Genomic DNA, 15,285 nt, shown 5'->3' with positions numbered 1-15,285 from the left:
CAATTCTAATTTAAATATATCTTATGTACTTTAACACAATTTTTCATTTTGAATATTATTCAAAGAACATAAAACTTTAAATTATTTATTTACTTATATTCTTTCATGAAATTGCACTAATTCTTAATATAACTATAAATATATTTATATCGATGTATTTAATTATTATTTATTTTTATTTGTAAATATTTATTTATAATATTGATTAACGTATACCACTTTTTTTTTTTTTTTGTAAATTGAAACAAAATCCACAATTAAATTATTTTTGTATTTAAATTTTTTATTTTGATTATTTATCAGTTTGTTTAAAGAATTTTACTCAGTGTTGCCATGTAATTTTTTATACATATATCTGTATGTATGTATTTAGTATTGTAATACATAAAAAAATAAATAAACTTTCTTATTTTAGGTTTGGTGAAAGCTCTTTTTTTTTTTTTTTCTTTTGCTTATAAATTTTATTAATTATTTATTTATTTATTTCTTACTTTTTCTTCATGATAAGTAGTTTTAATATTTTAAACTCAGCTGATTTCTCCTCTTGTCAAAAGTTCTTATTTATTTTATGTATACTATATTATAGTCTTTATATTGTACACATTTAAATTGTAGAAAATGGAATATTTATTATCTACAAATACTAAATTTGCTTGCGTGTGTGTGTGTGTAATATTGTGTGTATATTTATTTAAGAGTGCTTATAAATACATACGGAATGGTATGTTTGTATTATTTTATTTGTGTAAAGGTGTATTTTTTAAAAAATAAAGCAAGTGTATTAGTTTTATAAGTACTTATTTGAGCTTTTCTTTTGCTTTATCACGAATTAATAACCGAATCGTAACGAAAATTTCCGATTAGTTGAAGTTTTTAATTTTGTCACATTAAAACTTATGTATGTATGTGTGTTCAAAGATACATAATTTTATATCGGAATTTTAGATATTTGCCTAAATTTATAAATGTATTTTATTATGTATATTACAAGAAAAAAAAAATTAATTGTTTAATAGTATTGAACAAATTTATTCTGACAATTTATTGGAATAAAATTTTTCACTTAAATAAAATTATTAATGTATACTGTTGATATGACATTACTAAATATTTGTTTATTTTTTTGCTTTTATTGTTTTTGTTTCACAAATATCTCATGGTGGAAAGAAAAAATATAATAATTTGTATGTATTTGATGTAATTTCCACCAAAAAGTGCGGATGATTTTTATTTAAATTCCGAAAATAATAATTAAAATAAATAAAAAAAATACCATTAAACTTATTATGAACGTATGGGTAATTATTTGTTTAAAAATTCGCGGCGATTGCGCTGTTTTTTTTTTTCTTCTGCTTTATCTAATTTATTTTCACTAGTATATAAAAAATTTTTGATTTTTTTTTTCTTCACCTTTATGAATTTTAGTATAATAATTTAAAATAAAATAATTTTGATGTACTTACAATTATATTTATACAAAAATTTGACTTTAATCAATTTTTTTTTTTTTATAAATGAATAATTTTCTTAAAATATTTATTTACTATTACTACTTTATTTTATTTTTCTTTTTGCCTTAATATTTTTTACTCCAATATTTCTTTTTATTAAAATTGATAATAGGAACAATTTCACTTATTCTTTTTCTTATTTATTTTTTTAAAACTTATATTTATTTACTCTACACATCAATTTACTCACGTATTTTTCTTATTTTACTTAAAATTATAGTGTATCCTTTCTTCTGTGATATCCTTTAGTGATATATAGTGATGAATAGGTTTGGCAATTTAAGCATTAAAATTTTTTATTTATATTTATTATCCAAGTGAGAGGCTTATACCGTTTAAGAGTCCTTTAACGAATTAAGTTTTGATTTTATTAAAAAATTTTATCTTATTCACTCAATACGCTTAGGTGTTTTGTTTTTTTTAAATTTTTCTTTTTTGGAATATGGATAGAAATTATTGGTATATATCTTTATCTGTACGCAGTTATTTATTTTATTTTTTTACGATTGCTTGTTTATTTTTTTTTTTATTTGCTATAATACACTTTTTGTAAGAAATGTGTATTAAAAATATTTATTTCTTTATAGAAATATGTGTATATTATGCTTATGTTGTATTCAAAGAAATAAATTACAATTATGTGCGCTTATACAACTAAAACTATTTTTTTTTTCGTATACATTCATAAAAATTTAATGCATGAAAAATTTTTTCTTTATTATTTTCAAATGATTTTCTATTGAGTTTCTTATATTGAAAATCTTTGGCTTTCTAAAACAAAAATTAAAAATATTATTATTAAAATAATTTTATAACATTCGAAAAAATTTGATTTTTTTAAATATTTTTATCAAATTTTGTCTTTTTTTTTTTTGTTTTATTAAATTTGAATATGTGTATGAAAGTAAAATTTAATATTTAAATATTTTTATCCCATAGTATTTATATTCAGGGTCTTTTATAGTAACTTTCTTGAATTAAAAATTTTGTGTTTTATTAAAATATTCCATTCAGGATTTTAAGGTTTTTATTTTCTGTTTGTTATAATGATGAATTTTATCCTTTAAGGAAATTTGCATGTAATATAGAGAAAGGGTGGATACCCTTGCAAATTTTAAAAATTTATTTTCATATTTTTTCACTTAAAATTATTTTTCAAAATTTAAATATTATTTTTAAATAATTTATTGCATTTTATTTTGGCAAAAAATTGTTTTTTTGCCATAATTTTGATAACTTTTTACATATTGATAAAGTTTTTTTTTATATGTTATTTCTTTTTTTTTTTTGTATGAAAATTTTCGCGTATTTGCTTATACAGAATTTATATTTTATTTAAAAAAAAAGAAAGAAAAAATATTTTTTTTCTCCTTTTTTTTTTTTAACAAGTTGCAAACATATGTACGGTAACTAGATATACAAGAATGTTTATTTGTTTCCAATGTGATTTACAAAAACAACAATCGATAGATTTATGTATAAAAATAATAATAATAATATACCGCACGCGTTAAAAATTCCATTATACTATAATTTCTTGGAAGTTCATCGTTCCGCAGCCCGTTAAATACTGCTTAAATTCAATACTCATTAATTTCATCGTCACTCTTTATCGTCGTTAAGCACATCCTCTCAATTCTCGTTCATTTCAGCTGAAATGAGTTAGAAATAAAAATGTGTAGAAAAAAAAAAAAAAAGAAAAAGTTAAATGTGTATACACAAATTTATGTCGAATTAAAGATGTTCATATATTTTGTAGATGTACGGTATAGAATATTGTACATTTAATATTATATTATTCAATAATGTTAGTAAGAAAGAGAAAGATTTTTAATTGAAAAAAAAAACGTAAAAAAATATAACAGAAATATGACGAAAAAATTTTTCTACAAGATAATAATGTTTAAGTTTTTATTGAAAAAAAAATTTTTTTTTTCTCATTTTTTGTTATACATAGAAATATTATACAAATATCTGTAGATATAAATGCATTTAGTCAAAAATATTTTAGCTTCTTAGCAAAATATCTACATGGTTTTCAGTTGTTTTTTTGGCATTATTTGTAAATTCAATGGAATTATTTTTTTAAAGGTTGCATATCGTAATCTAAATATTAAAATATAATTAATTTGTTTTACAATTAAATACGATTTACGTTATAAACTTTATTGTTCGATAAATTAAAAATTATAACCAATTAAATATTTATGAATATATCAATTAAAACCAATTAATATGCGTCTAATATCAATTGAAAATGCGTCCAAATATCGTACAAATTAATTTGCACATTTGCATTCAAGAATATTTATTTAGTTTCGAGTAAAAATATGTAAAATTTGTTGATTATCGTAAAAATTTGTCATTATTATTATTGTTGACTAAACATAATCAAACCACATTATTTGAGCTGGTAACACTTGCCTTTTTTTTGACCAAAAATGTAAACATATACCAGAAAAACATTGACAGAGAGAACAATGAAGAGATTAAGAAAGTATAATGTGAATAAAATAATATACTTATGCATTGCCAAATTCAGCTAAAAATTTTATCAAAAATTTCCGTTTAATTCTAGTACACACACACATATACACATATTTTTATATATGATATTTAACTTATACTCTCACTTTTCAGCCAACTTTTATTATTTTTTGTTTTGTGTTATAGAACTTGCTATCACTCTTATTTTATTTGAAAATATGTAAAATATTTTGTTTTAAAACAAATAATTTTTTTTTAATTTCGCGATAGGTGTTATTTCCAAAAAAAAAATGCACACAATTTTACGAAATTTTTTAGTTTAAAGAATTTTTTTTTGAAAACATTGTAAGTAAATTCACGTTTTATAAATTGTCAAACCTAAATTTTTCATAGAAAAATATTAAAAATGTTTTCAATTTTTTATTTAAGCCTATTGTGAATTTCTTTCTCTAAATGTCACAAACCTGAATTTTAAAATCATAAAATAATTCTATATACATATGTAAGTATAAGCGTGTATCAATCAACTTTTTCTTAAAGTATTTTGATAAACTCATACGTTCAAAATTGTAAGATAATTAATTTTTGGTAGATGTTTTCCTAAATCTGTAAAAGCAAGAATACATGCTTTTTGAAAACCTTTACAAATAATAATAAGACTTGGACATTTATCTGGAACAATCTCATATTGAAGACCATTTCAGAGTTATTTCTCTCTAATAGGAGTACAATTGAAAAAATATTGTTAATACAACACTCGGGATTTCAAATAAATTTGATTACAATAAAAATTATTGTCCAAGTTTATAAATTTTATGCCTTCATACTTCATTAAAACGATATGTGCATGTATAACAGGCGTATACGTGTGTGAATTTTCGATGTGCTCATTCACATATTTTTGAAGTGAGAATGATAACATTTTTATGCATAATCCATACATATATAAATTTGTATAGGTATGGATTAAATCGGTTCGTATATTATGCTTGTATTTAAAATGTTATTTTTTTTTGGGAGCGGAAGTAGATGCGTTGTTGCCATTTAGAAAATAAATTTGTTTTTTTAAAAATAATGTTGTTTAACAGAATCATATATATTAATAAAATTGTTTTTTTCATCATTTATAATAAAAAATAAATATTAAATAAATCTTTCCAATAAGAAATCAATAAGAAAAATAAATACAAACTCAATAAATTCTTGAACCGTCATTTAAATGAATTAAAACAGTAGGTACCTGACAGTATACATATATGTATGTATGTATTTTTCAAATAATCTCATAAAATGTAACATTAATTTCGAATGTATGTATTTAAAGGAAAGAGACAATCTAATAAAAGTTTTGAAAATCATACGGAAATGAAAAAAATAATAATACATGCATATAAATGTTTGTATATGTGTACGGCTCCGCATATATATTTCTTAAATTGTTTATTTTATTAGTGCCACTTATTTTTACATAAAAAAAATTCGGATATGCAATTGTGTTTTAACATAAAATCACTACATTACCTATATTCGCACACAAAAGTAGAAATATGAACACATATTAATATTGTTTTGGATATGTAGTGGTATTTCTTATTTGTGTTTGTATCTATAAACATAAGAAAACCTTCGTCAATTTTTTTCATGTGTGTATGTCGATAGTGCAAGTATTTTTGTTTATTGAGAAGTTCTTTCGTAAATTAAACTATATAAACCTAAGTAACAACTAAAAACAAAATGAAAAAAAAAACAATTGATGTCGGTGAACTCACTAATCATACTACACTATACATGATATTATTAATATGAATGCAGATACACATTTTCATACATATTTTGTATATGTAGAGAAAATGTTGTCATTTAGCGTTTTTACAAATAAACAATACCAATTCAAATTTAGATACTAACTATTTTATTATTTAATATTATATCAGTAAATATGTATGTATTAATAAATATCGTACATAAGTATGTATGATTATGTATTAAATTATATTTTATTTACTAAATATCATTAACTTACCGGCATGCAGAAATTTATGTTTTGTTATGATGATGATGATTATGTTTATTGTTTCAAATACAGTTGTTTTTTTCTCAATTGTTTCACAATTCTATTTTACTTTACTATCTCTTGTTTTTCTTGATTGTGAATTGAAACAATATGCGTGTATAAAAAGAAAAACAAGAATAGAGAGGAAAATTTTTCAAACTACTATTTATCATATATAGCCTTTCATAATATATATACATACATATCTACTATCTTTGTAAGAAAAGGAAAAAAAAATTGAATTTTCAAAATATGGAACATGAAATGCAAATGAATATTTTTGATATATGATTTGTTTTGGTTTACTCTCCTATCTCTGGTTTTCATTTTGTTTTGTTGATTCTCTTATAAGAAAAATATGAATAGGTATTATATACTCAGTGTTTATGGGAATGTATACACAATTTTAATTATATTTGACATTCACTATAGTGAATCTCTTTTTAATAGTTAAGAAAGTTTAAATAGTATCTTTCAAATAATTACATTAATCTATAATAATATTACATTGTGACATATGTATGTACCTATATATATGCACATGCATGTATGTATATGCATTACATGTAAGAATACAGTATAACATACATAGATTGATAGTATAATATTTTCTAAATTTTGGGAAAATTTTCTGTGGGTAAATTTTCTTAGGAGAGAGTAGGATTTCTAGCATAAGAAAAACCTCCTTTATATGTTTTATACAAATATAATAATTGGTAGATACATTTAGCTACTGATCAAATTTTAATTTTTAAAATATTTTTTTTTACACTTCCCATTCAGAAGAATCTAACAGAATCTAATAAGTAAGAATCTAATAGAACCTAGTAGTGGCTTGATAATGTCCTAAAAAGGTCCAAAAATTAAAGTCGATTGTTTCTGTTAAAATCTCCTATTAATTAAAGCAGCGTTAGGGTTATACTTTTTTGAATAATTGAAATTTTATATTATTAAATATTACCATAATTCCTAAATAAAGAAATAAGAATACACCTGCAGTTGTAGGTATGGATTAAAGCCAATTTTGCTATCATCTGTAATAGAAATGTAATAATTTACAATAAAAAATAAAGTATTGTACATTATTATTTTCTAATATAAGAGCGTATAGCACCGATAGCTTGACATATGCACGATAAGGGAAGTATTGTTTTCACATCAGATTTAACATACGAGTATCATACCATTTTTTAATGTAAATGAATAATTTTTACAATTATAATAGCTCAACATAAAAAATACAAATTTTGCCAGCTATTATAAATAAGGCAAAAATTGATGGAGCTTACATTTCTAGCTTAATGGTTTTTTGTAAAAAAATAAAACTTGAAATTTTGCATACTTTTAGGGGTATTATCTGATTGTAAATGCCGTTATTGTAAATTTTTCTAAAATTTCAGTTTTGAAAAAATTCATTAAAGAAGACTATAAATTGTATTAAATATTTTAATTTATTACTGTACTGCTGCCGCTTGTTTAATAAAAATCCGCTACTATCGCCTTAACCTTACTTAATGATTTAAAAAAAATGTCAGAATAAAGCTTTCAAAAGCAATGCTTTTTTTTCTCAGTTTAGGTCTAAAGCTGGTTTAAAGTTGGAAAGTTTCCGATAATTGCAAAATTGAAGAAGTTTTTTTGATTGAAGAAGAAAAAGGTAAAACTTTTTATTAACAGAGAATCAATGGGAAAGTTTTTGGGAACTTTTGTAGTTTTCCTAATAAATTCAAGTCAAATTTTCGATTAACATTTAATGAAAATTATTAGTGAAGAATATATGCAATATAGTCGATCATTAACTGTTACCATCAGATTTTTATCTATATATTGACTGAATATTTTTGTGAGTTGAATTAAAAAAAAACAAAAATACAAAACTATGCAAACACAAAAAATTATTGTTTTCCCTATATACGGGTACATACGTGTATTATACTCGTATACAACATATATATTATTATATATTCATACAATTGAGTATGATGTGGTTATTATTGTGGTAATGAATAATTTATACATTTGCCTATGAGTATATTCCAAATTACGTATACAAGTAATAGCAATAAAGAATATTGTATGTGCTCACGTAAATTATTATTAGTATAAATTCTATATGCCGGTATATTTGTAAATATTTGTAAGTATGTAATTAATCTGTATACAAATAAGTTCATTATCGGAATATTATGTATGAATGTATGATAGTAATTTGTGAATATGTACAGGTATATACATTCATATGTATACATTTATGAGAAAGTTTAAGATGCTCTAGGTTTAAAGTAAAGTAGAAGATTATTGTGATTATTTGTAATTGCTTACTATTTTAATTTTTTTTTGTATTTTTCATTTTTTCCTTTTAACAACATTGTTTTTAATTAAGTGATAATAATACTTATGTGTTTATAATTATATTGTTGCTTTCATATACAAGAAGAATTTTCATAAAAGAAAAGTTTATTAAAGATTACAAATATTTCATATTTACACTTTTCTTCTTTTAATTTCTTGAATTTTTTAGTTAAGGAAATTTTCATATTCATGAGGTATTAAAAATAGTGCATTGTTTATTTAGCGTAATAAATAGAGATAGATTTTATAATATTAAATAAAAGTAGAATTTTATTATTTATTTATGCCCATCTGTTAACACACTATTGAATAGACTTAAGTTAAAATTATAATAATAAAATTAAATTGCACAATCAAAGAATAGCTGCCCATTCTTGTAATTAATTTCCCGAAATTTGCATTTTTCTTAAAATGCAAATATAGAATTATAGAAGAAAATTAATTTTCACAAAAGGTTTTATTCAAAAAAATGAAAAAAAAATTAAACATAAAATCGTAATAAAATATGACATTTTTATATAACAAATGATATAAGTACGAAAATCTCACAGATTCTACCAACGGTACCAATAAAGTTAGGATCAACAATTTAACTCTCGCGGTAGCGAATTGTACCACAATATCACATTATTGTTTATAATTTTACTAATGTAATTTTTTCTCTTATACTGAAACACTATCGACAGCTCAGATTTTTCTGCAGAAAAAAACAATTTATACCAAAATTATTTATAACATTTAAATAATTGCATATTTTTAGGAATAAAAGAAAAAGAGCTTTTTCAACCATAATGTTAGGTTGAAATTCACAGCTTATTAAGTGAGTTAAAATAAATTATAATATCTTCCGTTAACTTAATTTCAAAGAGACAGAAATATATAAAATACGTTTGAAGAAATCTGAAAGAGATTAAAATTTATGATTAATATGAAGTTAAAAATTTCAGTGTTGCTAATTTTGTGAAGTGATGATAATTTGCAAGGGGAGGCTGGTAGAAAGAAGTATTGTAAAACCGAACAAACGATACGCCATACATTTTTTTTTAATACACAATTTTTTGAAACTCATCGAGAGCAAAGATAATCGAACCCTGATATGTTTGACAAGAAGTTAGAAATTTGATTCGGAAAGCGTTGTAGTCATATGTTGCAAATCTGAGAGCTTTCTATGAAAGAAAACCTTAAGAATGGAAAAATATTAAGATTTTACGTTTCATATTTTATAGATTGCACAGGTGAGGTAACATTACACCGCAACCGGCACATACATATAAGGATTTATTGTGCCCCCCTACTAGGTATTCGACACGACCCTACAATACTCCCTCGAATTCCACCCTCCTGATGAATTCGAGCATCTTGAAAGGCCGCGGTAGTGAGTGCGTTTGATTTGCACAATATTTCCCTTCTTCATGTTTTGTAGCTGCACGATGTAAATTTTTTAAATTCGCAAAAGTAAAAAACATAAAGTAAATAATTCGCAAAAGTAAAAAATCTAGAATGCTATTTTTTAATAATTTTCTTAGAAATATTTTACTAAAATTACTTTTTAGGTAAAAGTTTTTTAATTAATTTGATAATAAAGTTAAAAATATTATCTCTGCACTAAAGAATATTCGAAGAGCAGTTAAGCCACACAACATAATATGATTTCAGATGTAATGGAAAACAAAATTTAAGGTGTTCTATAATATAAAATAATTTAGACGTGACTCTTCACAGGTGTTATAATTAAAAATTGTTTTGTTGATGCAAATGTAAATATGTTTATGTTTATTTTATTATATATGTATGTATGTATAATCATTAATTTTATAAAATGCTTTAACTATAATAAAGTCAAATTACAACTTCATTTTTAACTCAACTATCTACTAAAAGATATTTATACATTATAAAATCAATAAATAATTAAAATTTTAATTAATAATTAAAAAATCTCTACCCAAAAAATATAACAACATTAATTATTAAGCTGACTAAATAATTTATTAAGCTGTTGTAATTTTCTTTAAACACATACATATGCACATTTGTACAATTTTTCTCTAATTTATATTCAAAATACTTTCTTTTGTATAATAATCTTTGGTAGTAAGTACAAAAAATATTATTTTTTTTTTTATTATCAATTAATACATTTGTATGCATGGTATAAGAAAAACCGAATATTACCGAATATTAACGAAAATTTTTTCAATAATTTCAATTGTACAAATATGAAATAAAAAGTTTAAATATTTATTTTTATCTTATAAGGTGTATAGTTTTTACTTAATTAAGATATATGTATGTATATTTATTTACATATATATAAATACTAATTTAACCTTTGGTTATTTATATACGTTTCATTATACGAGTACATTAACATACGGAAAGTACATACATATATAAAAATGTTATGTTGCCAAATTACTGATTACAATTAATTGAATACCTAAATTTAATACTAATATTAGCATTTTCTGATAATAATATACACACAATACCGTAACAATATGTTATTATTTTAGAAATGTCAAATAAAATGTATACTTAATTTTTTATGTATGTATGTACATAATATTGTGTGTATGATATTCATGTGCCTGTGACTGTGTATACCAAGTATGTATTCACATATGAGCACTACCGTAAATTTATTTTTAAAATTTTTAAATTATATGCAATTATTTCAGTTAATTTAAATGTAGATTTGAAAAAGTATTTTAATTTTTTTGACATTTGAAAAAATTATTTAATTTTATTTATTAATCTAAATGTATATTGTTTTTAAATAATTTATTTATTTGTTGTATGAATGAACAAATACAAGTAAATTTTCTTTTTACCTGTAATCTGTAATATACAATCACGTATGTGTATGTGTGCACAAATTTATTCAAACAGTACCTACCTTTATGTATTTTTTTGTCAATATATGTATGTACATATTTTATGAGAATTATACATTTGTATAAAGAAATATTGATTTTTTGACAATATTTTATTATTTCGACATTTTCTGCTTTGTATAAAATGTATAACCATGTATAAACACAAACATATAATACCTATGTATAAAAAAGCTTCCTCTTTTTAAGAATTTTTATGTATGCCCTCACTTTTTACACATATATGTATATATCGACTAAATGCATTTACATATATATATATAACAGTTTAACTAAAGTACGAGCGAACTTGAATTATTTTGTGTTCGGCTTTTTAACAAAAAAAAACAAATCATATGTTCGGTAATCTTCGGAGCTTTCTACCATAAAAAAAATATAAGCAAAGAGAAATAAAAAGAAACCAGAAGATTTGTTTTAAATTTCATTTGTTTCGGTATATGCAAAGAGTAATTCCTAGAATTGTGCATTTCATGAAACATTTGGGAATAAAACAATTTTCTCAATCTGTTTTTTTTTTATGTTTGTGTAAGTGAGAAAAACTCAATTTTTCATTGAAAGGGAAAGTATGATGTGAGAATTTGAGAGATTCAAGATTTTTTGGCTGTATTTGTAATAAAAACATGAATTCAATACAAAAACACATACTTTAAAATTAATTCAATATTAATAAAAGAAGAGTGCATATGTAAAATGCAATGAGAAAATAAAAAAACAATAATAAAACAGATAAAAACCAGAATAAAAAAAAACTATTGAAATTTATGTTGACGCCCTTTTTTTTAAATAAATCAATATTTTAAGCCAATAATTTTGATTTAACTCCTCCTTTTGTATCTATTCCTTGAGTTTTGATTGGTTGCATTAAAAAAATTGTTAAAGTGGTTGATATATAAGGGTAATAATTTTTCGTTTTTAAGTTAATTTGATCGTATTATTTCGTAATTTCAAAGAAAATATAAAGGAATTTTTTTGAAAATTGCATATTTCAATTGGATTACCAAATGTTAAGGCCGATGATTTTTTTCGGAAAAGAACGAATTTTTATTTTCAATTTAAAATTAGAAATATGCGCGAGAGGATTAGTTGGAATTCTTAAAAAATAAATCTTTCTCAAGATAATTACTTTGAAATGTGAAATAGGCGAAAAGTCAACTAAATTGGTAACGCATTGCAGAAAATGCAACGAAATATTTTGACAGAATTTCATTAATAAAATTCATGGCATTTCCAATCTAGTTAGTTGTCTAGAATAATTTGTCTTCAATTGTTTTCAAAATATTTTCTTATACGGGTTCACTTTGTTTATTTAAGAGAATGAAAGTTAGATATGCCTTTTTGATGTATTTCAAAAACGTCTTCTAATTTCTCAATGACGAAAGAATGCTGTGGCCAAAATCAAGAAGTTAATATGCAGATACTTTTTGATGAAAAATTTGAATAGACTTTATAAATTGGTTAAATCAGAGGTAATTATTTGCGACTGCGAACTACTTTCGATGATTATCGATGTACACTACAGTAACATTTACACTTAATCGATCTTTTAATCCGTACACGTAGTTCCATTACAATAGAAACAAAATTTTCCTCTAGAGGTTTTGTTATCCCCATGCAAAAACTCATTACACCCACAGAGCAAGAAAGAACTTCCTTCTCTAATTATTTTATTTTACAAGAGTGAGACATTATTTTATGGAATATGGTATTGACTTCGCTGTCATATAGTACGAATTTCATAAAAATAGAATAAACATAATAAGCAAATACTTTTTCTAATTTTATTTACCTTACACTAAGATATTTGTAATAATTGTAGATTGAGATTTACCGGTTTAAATCATTCAGAACCTTGTCCATATGGCATTGATGATTTAAAAACCGATTTCTAAAAAGTTAATTTGTTGCGAACTTCATTGATCATTTAATTTTTGAATAAATTCGAATTTTAAAATAATGATTACAATGTCTAGCAGGAGCACATGTTTTCAAGGACATAGGGACTGCCTTAAATATTTTTTTAGCGAATACACTATTCACAATCCGCATGAACAATCAATGCGCGTTGTATTAGAAATGCAGTAATTAAATGTGGTAGTTACAAATCTAATAGTAAATTTCGATTACCCTTCAAAAACAGTTCATTTGTGAACAAAAATAATATAGATACCTAATGTGTGACCGGAAATGAAATTCAAAATAAAATAAAATTATAAACAATACAACAAACAATTGTACTAACAAAATTCTATTAAAACCATATGAATGTGCTTTACATGTATACCATACATGTTGTTCGTTTACCTATTTTAGTTCAATTCATTATGAACTACAGTGTATTATATAAATTTTATTTATATACATATTTATATTTTCTAAATAAGGTCATTCATTCAATATAATATAATATGTGCACATGTAACATGGTAAGGTAACATAACATGGTATGGTCCTCAGAATAAATTTTTTTTGGAAAAATATATTGCTGGCGACGATCAGTTTTAGAATGCAATTGAAAGAGGTAAGTTGTAGAATTTTCAATAGATTTTAAGTTGCTAATTAAGTGACAATTAATTTTTAATTTACTGTTGTTCAAAATTAATATTTGAAATAATCAATCAAATCCGCCAACATTTTTATCAATGCTACTTTTATACAATGAAATTTACAACGCTATTTCACATTTACACGTAGCATGCCCTTGTTTTATGCAGTCATCACATAATAATTTTGTATTCTCTGAATCCTTTTACGATTGTCATGAACTAAATATACTACAACCAAATTAAAGAAATCATGAATATATTAAAATTTGTTTATGAACGTGTCAAATACATAAACTGACAAACCGATTATACCACATAAAGTACAAATGTGTCATAGTATGTATATTAAAAATTACCCTATATTTATGATTCTATTTCAGACCAAAATAGATTTTCATGTTTTGCTTCTAAATATATTTCAACTTTTCTGGTTGTGTTGTACATTCAATTCCATTTAATTTATTTGTTACGAAATGCGGATGCTAATTAGAAAGGTTTTTATCTCAATTTTTTTACAGATTTCGCATGTTTCTACTTATACATTTGTAGTTTGAAATACATAATATATATGTACATATCTACATATATGTAACATTGTCATGATTTATAATTTTCCATAAATATTTGAATTGATTTCTTCAATTGTAATTAGTTATAGTTTTAGGGTCTTCTTTATGTTTGAAACCCAAATAAAAAGATATAATCTAGCTAGAGAAGAGATTATTTAAATTTTCAATCCACATTTTGCTTTATTTTTCTAAAGTTTAACTATTTTGGTGAATGAACACAAAAAGACAATTAAAAGTTAAAAAAAAATTTCTTTGTGTTAAGTACAAAAAATACCAAATGTGTGAGATTTTTGAAACCATTTCAATTATGAAAGAATGGAAATGGTTTCAACACTTTTGTAATGTCAATCTATTTGACTTGGTCGTGAAAATCCGAATTTTTTGAGTCGAATTAATTATAAGTTTAAATTTATGTGCCAAATGTCGGGAGCATTTTAAAATAGGGACTTTTAATTATTAGCTAGTAAATATAAAATGAAGATGATACATTATATCACCCCTAAAAGCATGCAATTTTTTTCAATATATACACTTTTTTGAAATTTCGAAATTTTATATAATGTAGAAGCCCCATCATACCAATCATGGGCAACAGAGATATGTTCACCATATACAGAGTTTGGCCATATATAGAAAACAAAATTTCTTTTTTATACTAAGAGTTTTTCTTTAATCTGCAGCGAAATTTTGTTTTTTGTCGTGATTTCACTTGCCTATATGAGCAAGATGAATTATCATGACATATACAATGTTCTTTGAAGTTTGTTTACGTTAATAACGAAAGTAATTTTTTTATTTACAATGGTATGCAATGGTTAATAAAAACTCGCAAATTTCTTATAGTTTAAAGGCAGTTAAAGAAAAATTTTGTGTATG

Source organism: Condylostylus longicornis, unplaced genomic scaffold (assembly GCF_029603195.1).
Source record: "Condylostylus longicornis isolate FDR11 unplaced genomic scaffold, ASM2960319v2 ptg000044l, whole genome shotgun sequence".
Taxonomy (NCBI): domain Eukaryota; kingdom Metazoa; phylum Arthropoda; class Insecta; order Diptera; family Dolichopodidae; genus Condylostylus; species Condylostylus longicornis.
Note: the sequence above shows the minus strand (reverse complement) of the source record.